General features: G+C 44.4%; 1 pseudogene; it reads right to left on the bottom strand.

The window, feature by feature from the left end:
* Positions 1 to 3,153: 3,153 nt before the first annotated feature.
* On the bottom strand, positions 3,154 to 3,795 carry LOC105738590 (annotated as a pseudogene).
* Positions 3,796 to 12,594: the final 8,799 nt, after the last annotated feature.

Genomic DNA, 12,594 nt, shown 5'->3' with positions numbered 1-12,594 from the left:
TTTTTTAATTTGTAAAGAAAAAAATGGAAAATTTGTGGAAATCTCTCCTAGGACACTTGTATTTGGTAATGTAATAGAATCAACAACAATAAACACCTGTATTTCATTAAATCTAAGATGTCATTGATACCACTGATGCTAGGCTGGTATGATGAAACTGTGATAAAATGCTTTTTTTTTTTTATCACTTACTATTTGCTTTATATTAATTGAGTGTTCTTTTTTTTTTTGAGACAGAGTCTGGCTCTGTCCCCCAGGCTGGAGTGCAGTGGCACCATCTCGGCTCACTAAAAGCTCCGCCTCCCGGGTTCACCCCATTCTCCTGCCTCAGCCTCCTGAGTAGCTGGGACTGCAGGCACCCGCCACCACGCCCTGCTAATTTTTTCGTATTTTTAGTAGAGACAGGGTTTCACTATGTTGGCCAGGATGGTCTCAAACTCCTGACCTCGTGATCCGCCCACTTCGGCCTCCCAAAGTGCTAGGATTACAGGCTTGAGCCACCGTGCCCGGCCTGAGTGTTCTTTTAATTTTATTTACACATAGATTTTTTTTTCCATTATGTATCACTTGTGTGCATCCTTAAAAAGAAAAACATAAACAGGAGACTATTATTCTAGGTAAAGTAACTCAGGAATGGAAAACCAAAGATTGTATGTTCTCATAAGTGGGAGCTAAGCTATGAGGATGCAGAGGCATAAGAATGACAATGGGCTTTGGGGACTCGGGGAAAGATGGGAAGAGTGTGAGGGATAAAAGACTACAAATCAGGTTCAGTGTATACTGCTTGGGTGATGGGTGCACCAAAATCTCACAGATCACCACTAAAGAACCTACTCATGTAACCAAATACCACCTGTTCCCCCCAAACTTATGGAAATAAAAAAATTAAAGAAAAATTTATACAAAATAAATTTGGTATGCTATTCCTTAGATTCCTTCATATTCAGAGTTTAATTCTTCTAAATCACTTTTTGAATTCAGAGCCATCAGTGTTCATGGTTTTCCTTATAATATTGTCCTTTGTGCATAAAAGTGTTTGTGATGTAGCATTTCTTTAAAACATGTTCTGCTATTGCCTTCAGGGTTTTCTTTCAATTCACTGACACTTCTTCAACATGTTTTTGTGTATACATACATGCAGGCAATGACAGCTGTCAAGACCGCAGCCTGGCTGACCACGATTATTTCAGTTGCCTATTGCTGTATAACAAACCACTGCAGACCTTCATATCTTAAACACTAACTGTCATTTATTTTGCTTAGGAGTCTATGATTTGGGCAGGGTTCAGCAAGGAAGGCTCATCTGTGCTCCATATAGCATGAGGCAGGCAGCTCTACTAAAGGCTGGTGGACCTGCTTCCAAGATGGCACTGACTCATATTACTTGCAAGTTGGTGCTGGCTGTTAGCTGGGACCTCAACCAGATCTGAGAAGCAAGGGCTGAGCTCACCACATGGCATAGGGTTCCTGAGCATGGTGGCCAGATTCCAAGGGTGAGCATCCCAAGAGAAGACCAGGCAGAAGCTATCTTGTTTAATGACCTAGCTTCATAATTTACTTAGCAATCACTTTGCCACACTATTAGTTGAGGCAATCACAACCTCCTATCCCAAGTTCAAGGGCAGAGGACATACATTCTACTTCCTTTTTCTTTCTCTCTCTCTCTCTGTGTGTGTGTGTGTGTGTGTGTGTGAGAGAGAGAGAGAGAGAGAGAGAGATACAAGGTCTCACTCTGTTGCTCTGTTGCCCAGGCTGGAGTGCAGTGGCACCATCATTGCTCACTGCAGCCTCAACCTCCTGGGCTTAAAGAATCCTCCCACCTCAGCTACCAGAATAGCTAGGACTATAAGTGTGTGCTGCCACACCCAGCTAAATTTTTAAAATTCTTTGTGGAGATGAAGTAAATTCTACTTTTTTGATGGGGTCTTGGCTAGGTTCTGAAAGAGCATGTGAGCTGGGCGTGGTGGCTCACGCCTGTAATTCCAGCACTTTGGGAGGCCAAGGCAGGTGGATCACCTGAGGTCAGGAGTTTGAGACCAGCCTGGCCAACATGGTGAAACCCTGTCTCTACTAAAAATACAAAAATTATCTGGGTGTGGTTATACACCCCTGTAATCCCAGTTACTTGGGAGGCTGAGGTGGGAGAATTGCTTGAACCTGGGAGGCAGAGTGTGCAGTGAGTTGAGATCGTGCCACTGGACTCCAGCCTGTGCGACAGAGTGAGACCCCCGTCTCAAAAAAAAAAAAAAAAAACCACGTGAGACTTGAAATACTGTGGCTAGTTTTGGAAAAGACAATCTGGTGCAGTGATTATAAGATGCATCCTAATTTCAAAGATGCATAAATGGGCAGAAGGATGTGCTCATTCGAATTGATGAAATACATTGCTTCAAATGCAGATACTCCTATCCCATCTACGTACACCCTTCCCTGCCCCTAATTTATTGCAGACATGACTAATCAATCATGCCACTCATTCTCCCTGAGCCTCACAAGCTTTATCACACTCTGCTAGGAGCCACTACCAACTGCTGGCAAGTGAGATAAAATGGGTTTACTCTCCTGAATCTACAGAGCGATGCCCTGTGAAAAACAGGTAGCCTCCTGGACCAGGAGTCACTGGACACTCCTCTCCCCTAATCCATGGCTTTGTGTTTCAGTATGCCAAGAAATGATGAGGCTCTCCAGCACTAGACCATGTAAACCAAACTGATGCGAAAACCAAAATGGTGCATTTTCATATGTAGTGAGGGATGAACCCTTAGGTGCCAAAATGCCTAGGTTTGCCAAATGAGAACCTTCTTCATGTCCATTTATCTGAGGTTCTGTGTAATTGTTTTGAAGTCTTTTTGTGAGAGTGGAATTAGAGATAGGTGTTGACAGTATTTAAAATAATGCATCCAGGCCTTAGTGAAGCCTAAAAAAAAAAAACCGTCTCAGAACCCTGAAGCTCTAGACTATTGTGCAATTTTTACTGCAAATATGTTTCCATTCTTTAACTTACAGCACTTTGCTACGTGTGGTGGTAAATTACAGAGTGTTTCAGTAAGGGATTTCTGGAATAATTCTCATGGGGTGGCCTGGAACCTTCCAGGGAAATGCTACTTTGTAATTACTTTTTTTTTTCCTTTGGCCACCAGACTGTCCCCTAAAGTAAGTGAAACATGCAGGCTTCGGATATGAAGCTGGCTTGTGCAACCTGATTATAACATAGCAATCTGCAATCAGGCGCTATGACTCGTTTGAAAAATATGTGGGCAATTGGCTTTTAGCTATGTTTTTGTTGCTGTTGTTATTATTTAGTTCTTATTTCGTAATCATAAACTTAACTCTGCAATCCAGCTAGGCATGGAAGGGAATAAGGAAAGCATGGAACTGCAGCGGGAGCACAAAGATTCTAGGATACTACGAGCAAATGGGGTGGAGGGGTGCTCTCCTGAGCTACAGAAGGAATGGTCTGGTGGTTAAGACAAAACACAAGTCAAACTGATTAGAGTTGTCCACAGTCAGCGATGGTGATCTTGCTGGTCTTGCCATTCCTGGACCCAAAGCGCTCCATGGCCTCCACAATATTCATGCCTTCTTTCACCTTGCCATAGACTACATGCTTGCCATCCAACCACTCAGTCTTGGCAGTGCAGATGAAAAACTGTGAACCGTCAGTGTTGGGTCCAGCATTTGCCGTGGACAAGATGCCAGGACCTGTATGCTTCAGGATGAAGTTCTCATCATCAAATTTCTCCCCATAGATGGACCAGTGCCATTATGGCGTGTGAAGTCACCACCCTGACACATAAACCCTGGAATAACTGTGAAAGCAGGAACCCTTATACCCAAATCCTTTCTCTCCAGTGCTCAGAGCACAGAAGTTTTCTGCTGTTTGGAATCTCGTCTGCAAACAGCTCGATGGAGATGCGGCCCAAGGGCTCACTGTCGATGGCGATTTTTAAGAACACGGTGGAGTTGACCACGCTGGTAGTACAGGGCTTCCGGTGGCGTCGGCATCTGCTAGCTATGTTTTTTAAAAGGCGGGTTGGTTACGCTTACCCAGGAAACCTCTATCTCTGAATGTCTGGCCACTCTCACTGTGTTGTGGAGCCCCACCTCCCTGTCTTGGATGAGACTAGACTGCCAGGCGCCATTCTCAGGGCCATACCCAGCAGTCCCAATAAAACGGGGCTTAATGCTGCTCTGAGAGCTTGGGGGCACTGGGCCCATGCTGCACTCAGACTTATCAGGACCTGCTGACAGAAGTTCTGTCCCTTGTCCAACCAGCTGAGGACTCAGGGCTGCTAGGACAATGTCCTCTATTATTCCACCCTAAGTACCTGCATATTGCCTGGAGTGGTGAGAAATTCTTTACTCATCCATTTTCCCTACTGGGTCTAGGATGAACAAATGGCAGTATGAAAACTCTGTGAATCTTTGTCACTGTGTAGGGATCTAGAGGCTAAACCCTTGTCCTTAACCCCAGAACCAGAAAAATGGTTATTAATCAGAACAGCACAGTGAAAGCAGATGCAGATTATCCTCACAGTGCCATGGCCATTAATGCAGTTGTCCATAAGTTTTGTATATTTTACATCAAACATCAAGCTTGAATGAAGGAACAGGATTTTGACTTTGTGTTTTTAACTTAAAGCATAAGAGGAGATTCTAGGTAAAAGGGCTGTGACCAAATACAGCTGCATTTATACAGTCATGGGGGAGCAATTTTATGAAGGATTCTTTAACAACTGAACTTTGCTTATGGTGTTCTGATCCAACTCTATCCCTAAGCCAATTTAAAACCAGATCACTCCTTTATACAACACTTTTTTATTTTAATTGAGACTGAGTCTTGCTCTGTCACCCAGGAAGAGTGCAGTGGCGTGATCTTGGCTCACCGCAACCTCCGCCTCCTGGGTTCAAGCACTTCTCCCACCTCAGCCTCCCAAGTAGCTGGGATTACAGGCGTGTGCCACCACGCGCAGCTAATTTTTTTATTTTTAGTAGGGATGGGGTTTTGCCATGTTGGCCAGGCTGGTCTTGAACTCCTCACCTCAAGTGATCTACCTGCCTCGGCCTCCCAAAGTGCTGGGATTATAGGCATGAGCCACTGCCCCTGGCCCCTTAATACAACATTTAATAAATGTTGGGCCAGGTACAGTGGCTTACTCTTGTAATCCTAGCACTTTGGGAGGTCAGCAGTTCAAGACCAGCCTGGGCAACATAGTGAGACATTGTCTCCACAGAACATTTTTTTTTTTTAATTAGCTGGGTGTGGTAGCACAGCCTGTAGTCCCAGCTGCTTGGGAGGCTGAGGCAGGAGGATCACTTGAGCCAAGGAGGTTGAAGCTGCAGTGAGTGGTGACTGTGTTACTGCACTCCAGCCTGGGCAAAATGAGAGACCCTGTCTCAAAAATAAATAAATAAATAAATAAATAAAAGCAAATGTTGGTTGGTGATTAAAATGATAAAATAATGATAAAACAAGTAATCAGAAAAAAACGTCCGTCTTACCTCTGGCCTGTTTTTTGAAGGCGTTGTTGTTGATTAGGGTTAGGTTCAGCTGCAGGTAACTGAAAACCCAAAATAAAGATTACGCATCATCCAGTGTGCCTGTTCCGGTTGAACCGTCACATCCACATTCCAGACATCAGAAAAGTAGGAAAAGTAAGAAAAAGAACATCTTGCCACTTTGAAGAGCACTTTTGCTTGTATCCATTGGTCATGATTTGGTCCTGTGTTCACACCTATCACAGTGAGACCAAGAAGGATAAACCTGATTGTGTGCAGTGTTATACCCGGCTACCATTTGGGAGTTCTGGTCCTGAGGAAGCAGGGAAATGGATGTTGGGAGGTGTAACTGGATTCTGCCGCCCTGACAGAGCCATCAAGCACGGCCTCCCTGGCTGCATCCTCCCATGAGGTGAAAACTAGGGCGCGACCAATGCATGCTTCCTTAGGCCAGATCTGGGTCTTGGCACCCAGTACTCCCTTTTGGCAATTGTATCTTCTCCATCAGCTGTTGTAAACCAGACACCATGGAAAACTTGGTTTTTTAAGTTACCTTTATTATCCTTTTTGTGCACCAATGCAAGCCCAGCCTAGTACAAAAATAGGAAAGGAAAACTCCCCCTACACACTCAAATTGATCTTCATACTACATTTCTTTTACTGGGAATTTATGTTTGCTTCACAATAACTTCTTTAGAATCCCAAATACCTTTTCCACTCAGGGGCAGTACAAAGTCACGCGCAGTAGAACACGAATGGCACAGCTTACCTCATGCGTGTCCATAAACTCACCAAAGGAGATTGAAGTCTCCGAGAACAGTGTCTTTATGATCCGGCGTGTCTTGGTACCTGCTTAAAATCACTTTTGCTTGTGATTTAGCTGGATACACTTTGCATATATACATGAAAAATGATTTTTTTTTCTGGGAATGTCTAAGGACTATCCAACACACAAAATGATTTCATCCTTTTCTGAATGAGAACAGCCCGAAAGTTTCTGGCAAATACGCAGGGTTCGTGAGATATGAAATTCAATTATGTCGTGGTGCATAAGGTCTGCCTCTTCACGACTTTCAGTGGATTTTCTTCCCCTGGGAAGGAGGCCCCTCAGCCGCGCGTTCCGAATCCCAGGCCGTGCTTGTTAACTGAAGACCCAGTGGTGCGCTGCCCTCTTGTGGGAGATGTGGGCATTGCAGACCTTCAACACAAGGAAACGGAATTTGTCTTTCAAATGCAGCTGTAAAAAAATCTAGCCTGTTTAATTCCCAGGAGGCACGCAAGCCAAATTGGACCTTGAGAAAGACATTATTTACAGAAATGTCTTCCAAAAATGTGATTGTGTTTATGAAAAAAAAACCCACTTCGTATTTAACAACACTGCATAGCATGCCTATGCTTGTTTTTACAGAATGGGTTTTTTAACCAAAAGTTGGATCGTTAGCTTTACTATAGATTCAGTCTTACTGGTAGCATCACAAGGCTGACTTCCAAGAGAAAATATTTGGCTTTTTATAAAGTGAGGAATTATTTTGTAAAGTAAACAGTACATGCCTCCATCTCCTACCAACCGTTTATTCTGTAAGTTCTGATTTTAATGAAGTATTTCTCAGAGTAAGGACTTCTTTATACCATCACTTAACTTCCTGCAGGAATTCTAGAATTTCTCTCCATCTTCTTTGCGCTAGATCCACCGTTGTGTTTTGTTTTGTTTTGTTTTGTTTTGTTTTGTTGAGACGGAGTTTTGCGCTTGTTGCCCAGCTGGAGTGCAATGGCAAGATCTCAGCTCACTGCAACCTCTGCCTCCTGGGTTCAAGCGATTCTCCTGACTCAGCCTACCAAGTAGCTGAGATTACGGGCACCCGCCACCATGCCCGGCTAATTTTTGTATTTTTAGTAGAAATGGGGTTTCTCCGTGTTGGTCAGGCTGGTCTCGAACTCCCGACCTCAGGTGATCCGCCCGCCTTGGCCTCCCAAAGTGCTAGGATTACAGGCATGAACCACCGTGCCCAGCCATATAGCCACTGTTTTTAAAAGCCATTTCTGCACTACCAAGTTAGTGAGTAGCAGCCCTTCACCTGCCCACCTTTGGCGTATGGACCATGCAGCTAAAAGAAGCAACACAAAATAAACTGTGGTCAAAAGAGACTCACAATTCTCCCTCACAGAGGAGGCTGAAGACACTCACACTTTCTCCTTTTAAGTCTTCAACTTTTCTTCTTTATGACACCCAAGTTTCATAGCCAGTCAGAACGTCAGTGCCGGAAGAGGCCTTCAAGAACTCTGCACTCAATTTCTGCATTTGAAGACAGACCCAGGCCCTCCTCTCCTGACCCTTCATTCAGTGCTGTTCTCCTGCACCTCCCTGAGGATGGCGCGACACTCTAATCCCTCCAAGAAGCCGGGGTACCTCTAAATTTAACATGCCAGAAACTGAGAACTGTATGCAAACAACACCACTGCTCAGAGGTGATAAGGGTAAGCAAATAAACCACCAGGGAGAAACAGAAGCAGAGCTCTGGCTCTCACCACCCTGTAGATAAACAAGTGTTTGATCTGGACTGGGCACATCCCTTATCTGGTGAGAGATAACATTCACACTCAGAGGGAGTCTGTGCTTGCAGCCAACAGGTTTGGAACCCTATTGAGCGCTGACCTGGCCGCACATGGACCGAACTAGGGCTCAGGAACGATGGACCAGGGTAAATTTTGTTACCACCCAGGGGGAAAGAGAGGGTCTTCCTGCACTCGTAAGAACTCACAGGCTAAAGGGCCCTATGAAAACAGACACAGAAGCCTCAGCTAGGGGGAGTCCTGATGGCCACAGTCCCCACTAATCCACTATGGGCCACTTAGGGCTTGTTATGAATTTTCCAATCTGCTCCATAAAGCTTCCTAGGAAGAATGTCAGTAGCCGTATTCTCTTGTTCACCGTTGAGGCTATGGAAGCTAAAGAAAGCAGTATATGCCAGGCACGGTGGCTCACACCTGTAATCCCATCACTTTGGGAGGCCGAGGCAGGTGGATCACTTGAGGCCAGGAGTTTGAGACCAGCCTAGCCAACACGGTGAAACCCCATCTCTATTAAAATAGAAAAAATTAGCTGCATGTGATGGCATGCAGCTGTAGTCCCAGCTACTCAGGAGGCTGAGGCAGGAGAATCGCTTGAACCTGGGAGGCAGAGGTTGCAGTGAGTGGAGATCATGCCACTGCATTCCAGCCTGGGTGACAGAGTGAGACTCCATCTCCAAAAAAAAAAAAGAAAAAAACAGTGAAGAGTGAACTCGGAGGGAAACCAGTGGCGGGTCTCTAGAGTCTTGATCAGGATCACATTTGTAAAGATGATAATGTTGACAGTAATAATAATAGTAGCTGCTAGTATTTGTGGAGCGCTTACTATATTGTTTCTCACATGTTGTATTTTTAAGTCCCCACCAAAAAACTCTGGGGTAAATACTATTGTTTGTTGTTGTTGTTGTTGTTTTGAGATGGAGTTACTCTGTTGCCCAGGCTGGAGTGCAATGGCACGATCTCAGCTCACTGCAACCTCCACCACCCAGGTTCAAGCGATTCTCCTGCCTCAGCCTCCCAAGTAGCTGGGATTACAGGCGTGAGCCACCATGTCCGGCTAATTTTTGTATTTTTAGTAGAGACGGGGTTTCACCATGTTGGCCAGGCTGGTCTTTAACTCCTGACCTCAGGTGATCCACCCGCTTTGGCCTCCCAAAGTGCTGGGATTACAGGCGTGATAATAAACTCTTAACCTCACCATTTTTGTATATAAGTGGAGGTTGTCAGAGCACTTTTTTCATCCATTTTGCTACTTGGACTTAAGGATGAAAGTCCTATTACAAACTGTTGTCACAGTGAATGTTGGCGTTGGGAAGGGTGCTGGGGAGAACAGGGAGAGAGCACAGGAGCCTGAAAGGGGAGGAAGGGGGAGGGATTTCCACACACTCTCGCCACAGCCTGTTACCATCTCTGTGGCAGCAGAGCAGCAGGTTGCCTCCCCATGCCCACTCTCCCCTCCCACCTCAACAACAGGAGCCCATTTTAATCACAGCACGTAATAAAGACTATATTTCCCAGTCTCCCTATCAGCAAGGTGTGGACACTGTGGAGCATGAGGATGTGCCTGTCGTCCAGAGGGGGTAAAAACAATAGCATAAAGAGTCTGGCCCTGGTGATTTGGGAGCCACCATACCTGCCCTAGGCTGTTTACCTTGATGACTTTGACAATGGACAAAAATACTTGTTTCTTGTTTAAGCCAATGAGAGGTTAGGGCTTTCCCTTGTATGCATGAGTGAATGTCTTGGTACATTTTGTGATGCTGTAAAAGAATACCTGAGGCTGGGTAATTTATAAAAGAAAGATGTTTATTTAGCTCACAGTGCTGCAGGCTGAGAAGTTTGAGGGCACAGCCCGGGCTTCTGGTCAGGGACCTCACTCATGCTGCCTCACAGGATGGTGGAGAAGGTCAAATGGGAAGCAGACATGTGAGAAGAGAGGGAAAGCCGAAGGGCTGCTGACTTTATAACAACCCACTCTCAGGGGAATGAATCCATCCCCACGAGAACTAATTCAGTCTCACAAGAGACAGAGCTCACTACTGGGAGAACAGCACCAAGCCATTTATGAGGGATCCACCACTATCACCCAAACACTTCCCACTAGACCCCATGCCCCAGCAGCACCGCATCAGGGCTCGAATTGCAACATGAGCTTTGGTGGTGACAAAGCAACCATATCTAAACCATAGCAGAGATCTAATCCTACCTACTAGCTACTAACTTGTAAAAATTTTTACAGAGGGGAAACAGGCTCAGTAAAAGTAAGTAACTTTGTCCAAAGACATACAAATATTACCTGGCAGAATTTGGTTTTGAATCTGTCTGTCTGATTCAAGACTTCATCTTTCCAGCATAGTCTATACTAACAAATGCAATTGGACATGCGTGTATGTGGTGCTTTATAATTTGGAAATATTTTCTTATATATTATGCAATGTGTACAGTTTGGAATTTTTTGGCTGCAAGCAACAGAAATAGACTCTGAATAACTTACATGAAAGAGGACTCTTAGGAAGATTTAGGGTAGTAAATTAGACAGAGATCAATTAGAGAAGCAAAACACTAGGGATTTCTTTCTTTCGTTTTTCTTTTTTTTTTTTTTTCTTTTGGACAGAGTCTCCCTTCTTTGCCCAGGCTGGAATGCAATGGCGCCATCTTGGCTCACTGCAACCTCTGCCTCCCAGGTTCAAGCAATTTTCCTGCCTCAGCCTCCCAAGTAGCTGTGATTACAGGCATGTGCCAGCACCCCTGGCTAATTTTTGTATTTTTAGTAGAGACAGGGTTTCACCATGTTGGCCAGGCTAGTCTCAAACTCCTGACCTCAAGTGATCTGCTCACCTCGGCCTCCCAAAGTGCTGGGATTACAGATGTCAGCCACTGCATCTGGCCTCTTTCTTTTTTTTTTAGTAACATAATGGGTTTATCTTTACTATAGTACTTCTCATCAGGAGGATGTTACTCAGTTAATATAAAGTTGTTCTCTTAACATTAAATCTCTTTTCTATGTCAATGTCTGTATTGTTTTTTCTTTTTTTTTAATTTATTTTTATTTATTTATTTATTTATTTGGAGACGGAGTCTCGCTCTGTAGCCCAGGCTGGAGTGGTGCAGTGGCGCAATCTCAGCTCACTGCAACCTCCTCCTCCCGGGTCTGGGTCCCAGTTCAAGCAATTCTCCTGCCTCAGCCTCCTGAGTAGCTGGGATTACAGGCGCCAGCCACCATGCCCAGCTAACTTTTGTATTTTTAGTAGAGACGGGGTTTCACCCTGTTGGCCAGGCTGGTCTTGAACTCCTGACCTCAGGTGATGTGCCCTTTTCGGCCTCCCAAAGTGCTGGGATTACAGGCATGAGCCACCGGTGCCCAGCCTATAGTGTTTTTTTAATATTAAATCTTTTCTGCATTTCATTTCAATATTAGATACACTGAATACATTTTTCTAAACGTTTTTCCCCCAGAGATAAAAGTTTCCCTTTTTGGCTGACTATCTGATATCTAAATACAATGTTACTTTGAAAGGCAACAAAACAAAAATCTAATAAAAATATGGAGAAAAGACTCCTCAATGATTCAGGAGGCAGCGATTATAACTGAACAGTGATGGTTTCCTAAGATTCTAGGCAAGAACTTCCTTCTTCCTATTTCACATGCTTTGAGAATTCTAAAACTATGAAATATTACTTGTGTCAATTTCAGCCATCTTACCTCTTTGACTTCGTTTCTAAACAGCAAATACAAATTATAGGCTGCATTTTTCAGTGCATTATTTGTTGTAAAGAAAACTTTTTTAAAATTTTTATATATGTATCTGTTTGTTCCCATTTCATGGAAACAATGAAGAATGTAAAACTCCCTTATTTACTGATTCTTGGAAACTGTCAGATACCAAAGCTCAGGTTTAGCCTCAATAGCACAAAGGTTTTCAGGGTGAGGTTTGATTCAGTAAGCCCTTCAAAGTCACATCTGTCCCTATCTCTTTCTGCATATACCTTCGAGCAAGCACAAATGCCTGTAATGCTGAGAACCACACCTAACAAGAGAATGATTGCATCACCGGCTTCTACTGCTTCAACAACAGGCAGCATCAAAGGCGTGACATGAAGACTAAGGACAATTGTGTTGAAACTGAAGTCATGATGTTGGAATCTTGAGGGCTGAAGGTTCCAAAGACATGGTATATAGAATTCTTTTTGACTTGAAATTTTCCCTTCCTGAAGCTCTGAATGCTGCAATTTAGAGGTTCCACGTGACACTGCCTTCCAGGAAGCAGCCATAACAGGAATCAGCACTAGGGATTTCTTACCAGGATTTGATCTTACCCATCCATGGGAGCTGCTGACGCAGTCTCTGTAAGGCTGGTGCCCTCGGATCTGATGCTGAAGCTTGCAGTCCGCAGGGCAGGCAGCTGGGCCAGGGAGATGGGTGTAAGGTGGGGGTGAACAAGAAAAGCTGGAAACCACCCGCTGGAGACCATGAGGAGGGATGGAAACCGTGCCTCTGATTTGGGTGGTATGGGTCTCCTGCAGAAG

This window comes from Nomascus leucogenys, chromosome 14, assembly GCF_006542625.1.
Source record: "Nomascus leucogenys isolate Asia chromosome 14, Asia_NLE_v1, whole genome shotgun sequence".
Taxonomy (NCBI): Eukaryota; Metazoa; Chordata; class Mammalia; order Primates; family Hylobatidae; genus Nomascus; species Nomascus leucogenys.
This window is presented reverse-complemented; position numbering and strand designations above follow the sequence as displayed.